Source organism: Podarcis muralis, chromosome 14 (genome assembly GCF_964188315.1).
Source record: "Podarcis muralis chromosome 14, rPodMur119.hap1.1, whole genome shotgun sequence".
Taxonomy (NCBI): domain Eukaryota; kingdom Metazoa; phylum Chordata; class Lepidosauria; order Squamata; family Lacertidae; genus Podarcis; species Podarcis muralis.
The window spans coordinates 18924820-18939232 of NC_135668.1; positions in this window are offsets into that span (position 1 = coordinate 18924820).

Here is a 14413-nt window from a genome sequence, read left to right on the forward strand (position 1 = left end):
TGGGAAAGGACACAGCGGGTCATCTAGTCCAACCCCCCCTGCAATGCAAGAATCTGGAAACGTGGTCTCCCATCCAATTTGAAACCATACCAGACCCTGCTTAGCTGTGCCAATGAGCGAGCAGCTTTATTGCTTTCGCTTTCCAGTAACTTACGTGTCCTTAAAGGCTCCTTGCCCCGAAGATTTAAAGTCCGTGGAGGTTTTCTGTCTTCCCTTCCCAGCTGACTCCTAGAGCAGAAAATGTGAAACAAGAATTAGAACCAGTCTGGAATCAGGACCAGTCTGGATAGTTGGCCTTGGTGAAGACTTGACGTTTTTATCCCCCCAAAAGTTTTTGATTTGAGTTCCTACTGAAATGAGGCTGCATTTTAATGTTGTATTTTAATCTTGTTTTTAAGTTGTATTTCAATCAATTGTTTTTCTACCTGGTGTTAGCCGCCCTGAGCCCGGTCTTGGCTGGGGAGGGCGGGGTATAAATAAAAATTATTATTATTACTATTATTATTATTACTACTACTACTACTATTATTATTATTATTATAGAAAGTGTTTCCTATTTAGAATCCTAGAATTGTAACGTTGGAAGAGAACCTGAGGATAATTATTAATATTATTATACCCCCACCCATCTGGCTGGGTTTCCCCAGCCACTCTGGATGGCTCCCAACAGAATTAAAAGCACAATAAACCATCAAACATTAAAAACTTCGCTAAACAAGGCTGCCTTCGGATGTCTTCTAAAAGTCAGATAGTTGTTTATTTCCTTGACCTCTGAAGGGAGGGCATTCCACAGGGCGAGTGCTACTACCAAGAAGGCCCTCTGCCTGGTTCCCTGTAACCTCACTTCTCGCAGGGAAGGAACTGCCAGAAGGCCCTTGGAGCTGGACCTCAGTGTCTGGGGGTGGAGATGCTTTTTCAGGTATACTGGGCTGAGCCCAACCCCCTGCAATGCAGGAATATGCGGCTGTCCCATACAGGGTTCGAACTTGCAACCTTGGTGTTATCAACACTACTCTAACTGATGCTTTTGAATTATGGTGCTGGAGGAGACTCTTGAGAGTCCCATGGACTGCAAGAAGATCAAACGTATCCATTCTTAAGGAAATCAGCCCTGAGTGCTCACTGGAAGGACAGATCCTGAAGCTGAGGCTCCAATACTTTGGCCACCTCATGAGAAGAGAAGACTCCCTGGAAAAGACCCTGATGTTGGGAAAGATGGAGGGCACAAGGAGAAGGGGACGACAGAGGACAAGATGGCTGGACAGTGTTCTCGAAGCTACCAGCATGAGTTTGACCAAACTGCGGGAGGCAGTGGAAGACAGGAGTGCCTGGCGTGCTCTGGTCCATGGGGTCACAAAGAGTCGGACACGACTAAACAACAACAACAATCAGGGATTGCAACAGATGTTGGCTGTGTCATTTTGCCAATTTCCCTCTAAAATAGCTCACAAGCGTCCAATTTATTTGGGATTACAAACCTCAGCAACTTTGCCAAAATCTGATTTTCACTTTTTGAAATACGGCAACCCTAAATAACTGCCCTGTTCCAGGTGCCGCATTATACCCGTTCCACAGTTGTAAGGAATTGATCTTTTAGTGCAGTGGTGCCTACACTTTGGAACTCCCTGCCCATTGATATCAAGAGCCTTCAGGGTACTTTTTTTTGCACCTGCTTGAAACATTTTAAGTTAGGAAAACCTATTCAGTTACATATAAGTCGATGTGTTTGAATGGCCTTTATTGTTCATTGTAATTATGCTTAATTTAAAATGTTTAAAACAGTTTATTTATTGGTGATTTTCAATATTTCTTGCAAACTGCTCAGAGGTTTTACTACCACCAAGCGGTACATAAATTTTGTAAAAGAAATCAAACCCTCCTTGGGTATTTTGGCCTGGCCATTGAACTTAGACAATGCTTTTTGTTCACCTTGAGGATAAAGTGGAGTGGGTGCAGAAAATAGCCTAATTTCGAAAGGTAAAAATTACATTCGTTGTTCCACCCATGCTTGTCTCTGGTTTCACCCAACAGCATTTGGCTCCTGGAAGGTTGCCCTGCAGGGAATGCAGATTTTGGGCTGAAATAAGGTTCCCATCTAGAGTTTCTACAATACTTTTTTATGCTCCTTACGCCACTGAATATTGTTCATTTCTACATGTAAAGCTATGTAAGGGGGAGGATTTGAAGCCCTCCAGACCATAATATCTCTCACACACCCCACTCCCAAGTCTGATCTCCCCTTGATAGGAAATGCTGAATGCTTCATTTGATAATCTGTGTTTCACCTCCAGGAAATTTTCTGAAGGTCACTGGAGATAATAGCTCCAGCTTCCACTCACATATTTCTACTCTTCTAACAGGAAGAGAAAAGTGAAAGTAAGCTTATGCAAACAGAACGTCTCCCAAGATTAATCACGGTCTGGCCGGTTCCTTTGGAAACTGCTGAACTGTTACCAAGGGAATCAGGCTTTGCACTTGAGCGGCGTAGAGGATTTCTGCTCTCTTCTCAGGAACCTCCAGCCTAGAGTTAGATTCATTTGCCTGCGGTGCTGGAAGACAGTTTAGGAGTTGATGCAGTCTCACAACTGCATTAGGATCATGGGGAGCTGCCTTACACCAAGTCAGACCATAGGACCATCTACAGGTAGCTCAGCACTGCCCATGGTGACTGGCAGAAGATTACTAGGATTTCAGACACAGTATTTCCCTACCTGGAGATGCCTTGGGCCCTTCTGCATCAAGAACCAGTGCTTTCCACTGACCTACACCTCTTTTCTGTTCTTCTGTTTGTTTTCCCTTCAGTTTTGTTCTGACTTTTAGAAATACGAATGAAGATTCAGACTAAGCTCAACAGATCTGGAGTTTTATTCTAGAGTTCCTTCCTTGCATTCACTCAAAAGCAGACTCCTGTTTTCCCATTCATAATCTGACTTTGCCCTTCCCTGCTGGTTTAAATCTTGGGTGGACTTCCTTGTGCTGAAAAAAGTTCCCAATCTCTGCTGCCAACAAATCTGAATTAATCCTCAATAAGTAGCTGCTAACCTCTCCCGCAAACATTGTGCAAACAGAACAGGATGAAGGCTTAATAAACAAGTTGCCTGGAAGTGACTTTCGTCCACAGCCTAAAATTATATTTAACTGCACCCCCGCTGTTTTCTCCCACTTGTGCAACATGTGAACGTTATGGTCTCCTTATTTCTGCACCGAGGTCAATGGCAGACGAAAGCATCATCACCTGGATTTTATCCACCAAGATAAAGCCTAGTTATCCACCTAGTTCCCTGAACCCCAGTAAATAAGCTACGTGGTTTGATCAGCAACTCACAGTTGGATCTTCGATCCCTGCATTAGCCACCCAGAATGTCTGGAGCAACCCAGTCAGATGGGTATTATTATTATTAACTCATGGTTGATACATCTAGGTCTCTTTGTTAACTGTCCACCAAGTGTGGCAATTATCATGATAGTTTTAGCCTGCCAAAGCTATCAGCCATATGTTCTCAAGGGTAAGATAGTTACAAATCACTAGCCCTATCTGGTGTATTTTTCGGGGTGGGGTGGGGGGGAATGTTTATTTCAAGCCACAGAAGCTGTTCTCTGATAAGAGACATCTGGCGCAACGAAGCAGAACTGCCATTAAGCTGCTTTGCATCTGTTTCCTCTTTCACTCATGTGTCCTCGTATGGTGTATTTATTTTTAATCTCCCCCCCTACTCACCCACTCCCACCCAGCTGTAATGCTTTGTAATTGTGCGTACATATGGCCTGGTCTACATATGCAGCCAAACTGGGGGGGGGGGGGTTAAGATAAAATAATCCCCCTATGGTAGAATGGACTGGACCATTTCAGACTATGGTAGTGGAGCCTGTTCTATTTGCACAAATGGGAGGGCTTTTCCACCAACATCAAGCCTGCCCTCAGCCAGCCCCCACCTGCCTGTTTGCTTATTCAGAGTTTCAGGAGTTGGTATTGCCTGTCTCCTTCCACCTCCTTAGAGTTGCCTCCTCGTAGAGCTCGGCAGGAAGGACGATGGAGACAAAACTGGAACTAATTGGCTCTGCCTGTCATTGGCTCTACTGCCACCTACTGTTGGCCTCCCTGCCTTCTGCCCAATAAGAGAGCTGATGCCACTGGAATACAGCAGATGTCCTCAGTAGCAATGAATGTTCACAAACATAGGAAGCTGCCTTATCCTATAGTTACCAGACGTCCCCGTTTCCCGGGGACAGTCCCCGGATTTACAAATCTTTCCCCAGACAAAATCCGTCCCTGGATTTCATTTAATGTCTCTGGATTTATATTTTAAGTGTTGTAGATTTATTAGTAGGGAATGAATGTTGTGTGATTGGTTCAATGGCACAAGACACATCATATGGGGACTTCCGGCGAGGCAAAATAGTGGGCGCCAGCGAGCAGCTCCTGAAGCCAGCCAAAGCCAACTGCGCTACGAGGCTGGCTGCTGAGACTGCCTCTACCGCTGCTGAGGGGAAACCAGGGACGCCCAGCGCGTCAACTCGAGGAACAAATCTGACCCAAATATTCCACCCGGCCACCCAGCCAACTCCCCAGCGGCGCTCCAGGGCCAGTAAAAACCCCGGGGCTGATGCAGGGAAGAGGAGAGGAGAAGGAGGAGAAAGAGGAAGAAGAAAAAAGAGGGGAGCCCCAACCTTGCGGCGCTGCTGCTGCTGCTGAGGAAGAGAGTAGGAGAGCACCAGGAGGGCAAGGACACGTGGCCGAGCCCAAGTCCGAGCCGAGCTGACTCCACGGCGGATAGCACTCCAAGAGATCAGGCCGGGGCCCAGAGAAAGGCTGCACAACACAGGAGTCCACAGAGGAGAAGATATTACTTCTTAATTTTTTCAAAAAAAGAAAATTAATAACTTTTTTTTCCTCACTTTTTTTTTTTTTAAAGTGTCCCCGGATTCTTTGAAAAAAAAATCTGGTAACCTTACCTTATCCAGACTCGTACAATTAGTGCCTCTGGCTGAAGTGTAAAATCCAGATTGCTTAGCCAAGGGCCATCATCAAACTATATAACAGTTTGTGTGGGTGGGTGTGTTTACAAAAAATGAGTTGGTTGGCAGCAATCTGTCTTGGGAGACAATGGAAGAGTGTGCCTTCAAACTTCTCTGAGTTATGCAAGCCCCTTCGCCACAGCAAGGCAGTGATCCAGCTCCCCCCTTATCTTTGTACAGTATAGCAAAAGTCAGAGGTTTCTATGGACAGCCACCAGCCAAACTATTGGTTCAAACTATTGGAGAGTTACAGTGCTTGCTGTGGCTGTAGAGAATGATATGGAAGAGACATGTTTTGTTGCAGGTGGGGCAGATGAAGGCATCCAGTTGTGCTGATGCAGGTGTACCATGGCGTTTCTTTCTGGGCTCCCCCCAGCATAACCCATTGCAAATTCCAGTCTAGGTCAGTATTCGTCAAAGCTCTCTACGGCTCTCCAAAGGTTGTTGGCCAGTGGATGGGGATGATGGGAGTTGGAGACCAACAACATCTGGAAAGCAACGGGTTCCCCATCCCTGGGCTAAACTAACTGGAAACAGATCTCCAAGGCAACCAGAGACAAGGGTTATTTCCAATGCTGGCTCCAGGTTTGGGCAATATATCTTCAATGGGCCCCTTTCCCTCACTGTCACTGTTGCTCATTCCCTCCACATCTGGGCCAAGTTTGCAGCAGCATCTAAAGAAGATATGTGAAACCCTTTTCAGCCTGAGGGTGGCATTCCTTATGGGCAGTCTTCTAAGTGCTGTATGCCAGCCAGAGGAAAAAGTGGCTGGTGTAAGAGGTGTGACTCTAATCTGTTGTTGTTGTTGTTGTCGTTTAGTCGTGTCCAACTCTTCGTGACCCCATGGACCAGAGCACGCCAGGCCCTCCTGTCTTCCACTGCCTCCTGCAATTTGGTCAAACTCATGCTGGTAGCTTCGAGAACACTGTCCAACCATCTCGTCCTCTGTCGTCCCCTTCTCCTTGTGCCCTCCATCTTTCCCAATATCAGGGTCTTTGCCAGGGAGTCTTCTCTTCTCATGAGGTGGCCAAAGTATTGGAGCCTCAGCTTCACGATCTGTCCTTCTGGTGAGCACTCAGGGCTGATTTCCTTCGGAATGGAGAGGTTTGATCCATGGGACTCTCAAGAGTCTCCTCCAGCACCATAATTCAAAAGCATCAATTCTTCGGCGATCAGCCTTCTTTATGGTCCAGCTCTCACTTCCATACATCACTACTGGGAAAACCATAGCTTTAACTATACGGACCTTTGTTGGCAAGGTGATGTCTCTGCTCTGGATCACTGCCTTGCTGTGGCGAAGGGGCTTGCATAACTCAGAGAAGCTATGAGCTATGCCGTGCAGCCCCCCTATCTTTGTACAGCATAGCAAAAGTCAGAGGTTTCTATGGACAGCCACCAGCCAAACACATTTCCCTGTTCTCCATCCAGCAAGCAAGAGGCATTAGCTCAGTCAAAGGTCACATTTGAGCTGGGCAAAAGCTGTTTATGGGGACATGAAGCAGGGCTAGCGAGAAGTGTAGCCTGGGAACAGAGGGGATGGGGAGCTCATGGCATGAGGCTTGTTTGTGTAATGCTATATCATATTTTTGCATTGTGTCTGAATGAGAAGGTTGTTAGCTGCTTAGGGGAGAGGTCTTTGCAACATGCAACCAGGCATATGCTTTGCAGCGTAAAGAAAGAGGTGTGTCGTGAAATAGTTTTTGTGCAGTTGAGGATATGGTACTTAACAAGGTTGTTTCTTAAAAAGAAAGAGATGTGAACAAAGTTTTTAAAAGGCTAGAGATGAAAAGGAAAACTTGTTTCTTTTCCATCTTCACAACCTTTTTGTAACAGTATGTTATGGGACTAATTACGTGAGTAGTCAAAGCCATTTACTGACTCATACTGAGTTCTGCTTAAATAGTATATGTTGGAATGCATCACTACAAAATAGTTCAAATCAAAGAGAAGACTTGTGCCATGGGATTGTGCCATGGTGGTCTCTAGCCTTGCATTATGCTGAACACCCCAACATTTATTTTGTGCTGAGATGGTTTCACTTTAAAAACTGAAAGTCTTGGTACACACACACACACACACACACACACACACACACACACACACCACTGGCAGATGGCACAGATGTGTCTCCCATAACCCCTGCCCTCTATGTTTAGGACTGCAGCTCAGATTTGCTTTCACTGCAGTAGGACTGATGGGAATGGAAGCATTTTCTGGGCCGGTGGGGGAATTGCATCCACTGGATGCTGCCTCCTCCCAGTCTGAATCAATTTAATTTTGCCGCTGCTTCACAATTCATCCCACTTATGAAGAAGTTACTAACCCTGAAATCCCAAAAGGTTTGTTTATGGATTTTTCAGTGGCACGGTTCTCGGCCGGCTTTTCTCCACTGAGGATGTTGATGCCTTCAGCTATTATTCCGTCAAAGGAGCATTAGGGAGGCATTAAAATGGACAGGAAACACAGGGGGGATCTCTTGCGTAACGACGAGGGCGTTGGCTTTCCCCATTTCTCCTGGAAACTGGATTTATTGCTGGGCACAAAACCACAGCTCACAAAGGAAGAGGATTGTTGACGCATGAATGTGCATTGAAAGTCCAGTCACCTAAACAAACAGTGCTCTCGGAAGAAGAGCCCTCTTGACGTCACAACGCGAGGAAATTACTCATCCTTTATTTTGCAGAAATTAGGCTTCGCTGATATTTTCTCCCCTTCCCTCCAAGAGCTTTCCCAATAGGGCTCTGGGTAGGGCCACGTACAGTAGGTCAGCGTTATCTATGCTTATTTGTTCTGTTCAAATATGAACTGGGAAGGCAGGAACACCACCTGGTTGCAGCTCATAGGGGTTAATATTTTCGTAGCTGCAGCCACACCAATCGCATCCTGATTATTCAATCTCACCATCAGCATCAACATTCAGAGCAAAGAAAAAGGAGGTCATGAAAGCAGAAAGGATGGGTGGAACTGGAAACAGACATCCTTTATCTTTCCCAGTGAAGCAACTTCCTTTCAGCTATTTGGCAGGCCTCAGAAGTGCTTTCTCTGGTACATGCCCTCCAACACTTCTCTGATGAAAATAGGGATGTCCGATTCATTCATAAATATACCCCACCTTCCGATTGGGTTGCACCAGCCGCCCTCGGCAGCTTCCAACATATATAAAAACATAAAGGACCCCTGACCATTAGGTCCAGTTGTGGCCGACTCTGGGGTTGCGGCGCTCATCTCGCTTTATTGGCCGAGAGAGCCGGCGTGCAGCTTCTGGGTCATGTAGCCAGCATGACTAAGCCGCTTCTGGCGAACCAGAGCAGCACACGGAAACGCCGTTTACCTTCCCACCGGAGCGGTACCTATTTATCTACTTGCACTTTGATGTGCTTTCGAACTGCTAGGTGGGCAGGAGCTGGGACCAAGCAACAGGAGCTCACCCCGTCGCGGGGATTCAAACCGCCAACCTTCTGATCGGCAAGTCCTAGGCTCTGTGGTTTTACCCACAGCGCCACCCGCAACATAGCAAAACATTAAACATTGGAAAACTTCCCTCTACGGGGCTGCCTTCAGATGTCTTCTAATGGATGTGTAGTTACTTATCTCCTTGGCTCAGGGGTCTCATAACTCCATACCCTTCAACATTTCACCAATGAAAATAGGGATGTCCTGAGGGAAAGACAGGCATTCCAGGATCAAATCAGAATCTGGGGTGGCTTCTGTAAATCCAGGACTGTCCCTGCAAAATAGGGACACTTGGGAGGGTCTGCTGGTATAAGCTCAGTGGCAGAGCTTATGCTTTGCATGCAGAATGTCCCAAGTTACGTCTCTGGCATCTCCAGGTAGAGAGAGCCCCTTGTCCACAAAGCCAGAGAGCCACCGAGCAAGATGGACCAGTGTTCTGACTCAGTATAAAGCAGCCTCCTGTGTTCTTGTTATTTTTCATACAGTTGTCCTACTCATGATTACTTTGTGGCAAGGTCAGGTCAAGAGTTTTTGAGCCAAGCACTGGGTCTTCCTAATAAAGAGTCTTTTATGAAGGTAGATGACTGTACTGGTATATTGGAGCTCTAGGTAAACATGGGAACAGAGTGCTTAAGAACATTATGATTATTGCTGTTTATTATGTCTCTTCATCTGTCTCCTTGCAAAAAGAGTCCTAAAGCAACTTACAAATGAGTAAGATGCAGCTGACATGAAAGGAACTAATTCTACAGCCCGGGAGTCATTTTGGACTCACAGCTGTCCATGGAGGCGCAGGTCATTGGGGTGGGAGCTCACCCCATCACGTGGATTCGAACCACCGACCTTCTGATCAGCAATCCCAAGATGCTCAGTGGTTTAGACCACGGTGCTACCCGTGTCCCTTTCACTGCCTGACATCAGGCAGGCCTGCTATAAAAACATATTGTGCTGCAAGCCTGTGTTTATAACCCTGCTTTATAGAATTTTATAGAACACTGTTGGGTTACCAGGACCCCTCTGCAACCTGAATTCAGTAGCATACCCTCCAACATCCCACTGATCAAAATTAGGACACTAATTTTTTTGGTCCTGAACTCTCTAGCTGATGAGACGCTAAAAATGAGTGTCTTTTGGTCCAGCGCTCTGCTGAGAGGCAGCTGACTTGCGCTAGAGTGCCAGATAAAAAAATGGGACATTCCAGGATCTGGTCAGAAACTGGGATGTGTTCTGTAATTCTGGGATGTCCCGCTCAAATCAGGACGCTTGAGGGGTATGCAGTAGTCAAGGTTGAACAAACAGTGCAATGAAAAGTAGATCAGTTCTCTCTGGAAGACGTGGTTAGGATGGAATCATTACTGCTAACACTTTAGAAACGGGCCTCTCTTAAAAAAAATATGAAAGAAAGCAAACCTCTATAGGCCACCCAAGTTTGGGAAAGTACAAAGTGGAGACAATGTGAGGTTTTCAGGGTTGTGTGCTTTTTAACGATTAAAAAACACAATTGCTTCATTTGAAAAAGCAAAATGAACCTGGGAGGGAATTTCTGGAAAACTGTTTCTGCCCTAAATAAAAAGACACACTAACACAATAATTAAAGAAAGATGATGGCGGTCAGGCGCCAGGAGCCAAGTGAAGAGACGTTCCAATTTACAGCAGCTCTTGGCTGAGGAACCTCCTCAGGCTCCAGGTTTTCTACTTTTGTTTTCTTGTCCAGTCTGAATCATTCACTCTGCCTTACCCTTCCCCGCTGATCGCCACACTTGTTTGTTTGCGTCATTTAATGCAGAAGCACTAGTAAACATCCTTTGCAAGGCTGGGAAGCGCCTACAACCTAAAAGAAACTGAGTTAAGACAAATTTGCATGGACAATGATTTTGCCCGCTGTGAAATAATAATTGTGTTCCTATAACCTCCCTCTCCTGCAGCTTGGAAAAACTGCACCAGCTCAAAAGGGACTAAACTGAATATTGGGGTCGCTCCAGAACAATGTTTTATTACAGCCTTATTCTGCAACATGTTCTTGATGCAAGAATAGTGCTTTAGTGATGGATTTAGTTTGCTTTAAGGCTATCTATACAGTGGTACCTCGGGTTAAGTACTTAATTTGTTCCAGAGGTCCGTTCTTAACCTGAAACTGTTCTTAACCTGAAGCACCACTTTAGCTAATGGGGCCTCCTGCTGCTGCCGTGCCGCCGGAGCACGATTTCTGTTCTCATCCTGAAGCAAAGTTCTTAACCTGAAGCACTATTTCTGGGTTAACAGAGTCTGTAACCTGAAGCGTATGTAACCTGAAGCATATGCGCCGCCAACATGCGATTTCTGTTCTCATCCTGAAGCAAAGTTTTTAACCTAAGGTACTATTTCTGGGTTAGCGGAGTCTGTAACCTGGAGCGTCTGTAACCCAAGTACCACTGTATATATTCCCTACACTTAGAAAAATGGCATGTCATGTATAAGATATAGAAGCTTCCCAAGGAAAGTTTTCAGACTAGTTTTTTCTTTTCGGGGGGGGGGGGGAATCATTCAGATATGCAGCCTCCTGCCTCTCAACATCCTGCTGCCAGAAATGGTTCTATACTCCAGAAATGTCTTACCACTCAAGTTGCTCCCTGGGCAGCCTGGCTTTGTTGAACTGCTCTTTAGTGACCCCAGAGCTCTCCTGCTTAGGAGACTTTTGCCAGCGTCAGCTGCACTTGTTTCAGTCCAATACACTTGGGTCTAGACTGATTTGGCATTGATGCAATTTGGCTGTGTCTCAACATCTCCTGTCTCCTTTTATTTACACACCTGCCAGCTCAGAGCATCTTCCTTCTCTTCTGCGTTGTTTTCTTAATGAGTCAAGTGTTGTTCACACTCTTGCACCATTGATTGAGCCCCCCCCCCAGTCACGCCCCTTGTGCAGTCTGATCTCACATAAGAGAAAGCATCTTGGTCACCATCCAAGATGAGCATGGGAACAGGCTGATTCACTTGTAATACCCTGCTCTGGGGGCAAGGATCACTGCCTTAGCCATCTCCAGGAACAAAGTAGCTGCGTTTGGATGTCACAATAAAACATTATGAGTTTGTGGGGTGCGAGACACCCTAAATTCCTGGGTCCAATAAAAGTTAGAATTAATCAAAGTTTGTGGAGTTAAACTGAGCCAAACTGCTTATGTTAAAAATACAAGCCAGGCCAACCTGGTGATCCATTGCTGAGTGTGGATCATTAGGGGAACAAAGCCTGAGAATGGAAGTCATCAACAGGACGCGGGTGGCGCTGTGGTCTAAACCACTGAGCCTCTTGGGTTTGCCAATCAGAAGGTCGGCAGTTCGAATCCCCGTAACAGGGTGAGCTCCCATTGCTCCCTCCTAGCTCCTGCCAATCTAGCAGTTCGAAAGCACACCAGAGTGAGTAGATAAATAGGTACCGCTGCGGCAGGAAGGTAAATGGCATTTCTGTGCGCTCTGGTTTCTGTCACGGTGTTCTGTTGCGCCAGAAGTGCTGAACATCTATTTCGCCCACTATGAGGCAAAAAGAGCAGATATCTCAGTTCCTGTCTGCCAGCCTATAAACTCACAGCCACTTGTTTTATATGACCATCAAGTGAAAGCTGCATTGCGGGCGGTGAATCCCAGCAAAGCTGCTGGCCCAGATGGTGTGCTGGGAACAGTGGTAAAAAATTGTGCCGATCAATTAGCAGGGGTCTTGATGAGGATTTTTAACATCTCTCTGCAAACCGCTTGTGTTCCATCATGTTTGAAAGCAGCCACCATTATCCCAGTCCCAAAGAAAACAGCAATTAACTGCCTGAATGACTATAGACCCATTGCATTAACATCTGTAGTGATGAAATGCTTTGATAGATTGATCCTTCAACACCTCAGAACATGTTTTCCACCGGACTTTGATAAACACCAGTTCACCTATAGGAGAAACAGGTCAACAGATGATGCCATTGCTACAGCATTTCACCTTGCAGTGAGTCATCTAAAGAGTCCAGGGAACTATGTCAGAATGCTGTTTATTGATTATAGGTCAGCTTTCAATACCATCCTTCCGGACTTTCTCATCAGAAAGTTAAGAGACCTGGACCTTTCCTCTAACATCTGTGATTGGATTAAAGACTTTCTGAGAGATCGGACACAAATAGTGAGGATTGGGCCTGTTACATCTACCTCCCTGAAACTCAGCACTGGTACTCCACAGGGATGCATGCTAAGTCCATACCTGTATTCGTTGTATACATATGATTGCATTTCATCTGACGCATCTACTGCAATTATTAAGTTTGCTGATGACACCACCATAATGGGTTTAATTACAGGCGGAGACGAATCTGCGTACAGGGGAGAGGTTCAAAAGGTATCCACATGGTGCTCAGAGAACAATCCGCACCTAAACATTGGCAAGACAAAGGAGATGGTGTTGGACTTTCGGAGGAAGAGAGGGGAGCTAGCCCCGTTGTATATTGGGGGGTGGGCTGTGTGGAGAGAGTCCCTTCCTTTAAATTCCTGGGAGTCCATCTTAGTGAAGACCTTACTTGGAAGGTCAATACAGCCCAGGTGGTTAGGAAGGCCCAACAGAGACTTCCTTTCCTTAGGGTCTTGCGAAAGAACAATGTTAGACAGCAACTGATGATTTCCTTCTATCGGTCCACAATAGAAAGTGTACTCTCATACTGTATTACGGTGTGGTACGCTGGTTTGACAGCCATGGACAGAAAGTCCCTACAGAGGGTGGTGAAGACAGCACATGATATCATGGGCTGTCCCCTGAGTCCGCTAGATGTTATCGCAGGAGACCGTTGCCTCAGAAGAGCGAGGAACATTCTCAGGGATGACTCACACCCTGGCCAGCACCTTTTTAATCTCCTGCCTTCAGGCAGGAGATATAGAAGCATGATAAGCCGCACCAACAGGTTAAAGAAGTTTCTACCTGTGGGCAGTGAGGCTGCTGAATGGAAGACAGCAACATTGCAGCTGACGTTTGGGGTTGGTGGTCGTACAACAGCACACAGAGTGTAACAAGCACTGAGAAATGGGGGGGGGGGCTCATTTAATCTAACAGTAAACAAGTGGTGCAGTGACAATGAAGTATTTCTATTAGTCATGCTGGCCATGTGACCTGGAAAGCTGTCTGCAGACAAACGCTGGCTCCTTCGGTCTGAAAGCGAGATGAGCACCGCAACCCCATTGTCACCTTTGACTGGACTCAACCATCCAGGGGTCTTTACCTTTTACCTATGAAATTAACAAAGCAATTACTCTGTGCCAGATAGCAGAGAGGTGAGTCCCATCTTTCTCTAGATAGGTAGTTAGGTAAAGGTAAAGGTACCCCTGACCGTTATGTCCAGTTGTGGATGACTCTGGGGTTGTGGGCATGCAATGAAGCTGAATGCTGGAAGATTCAGGATAGATAAAAATTGCAGCATTTTTCGCTCCATAAGACGTACCTGACCATAAGATGCACCTAGTTTTCAGAGAAGGAAAGGGGGAAAGCCCTGTTTTGGGGGGATCAGCTCACAGTTGTGCAGCTTCTTTTGCAAAGGGGGAAAGCCCCATTTTTTGAGGTTCAGCTCACAGTTGTGCAGCTTCTTTTGCAAAGCAGAAAAGCCTTGTTTTTTGGGGGGTTCAACTCACAGTTCTGCAGCTTCTTTAGGAAAGGAAAGGGAGCCATTTCTATAGTTTCCAGACAGATAATCTAATCAGCCAGTCACATGTCGCTGGGGAAACAAACAGCCTCCATCTGCAGAACATTCAACAATGGAGGCCCAGGCTGGGGCTGGAAAGGGAGCCAGTGATTGACCACACATTTGCTCCGTAAGACGCAAAGACATGGAATGGAAAATACGGTACTTCTTCATGCAGCACAAAGTTGAACTATGGAACTCACTCCTGAGGAGGGAGTGATGGCCACATAGATGGTTTTCAAAGATTAGAGAAACTAATGGAGGAAAAGGCT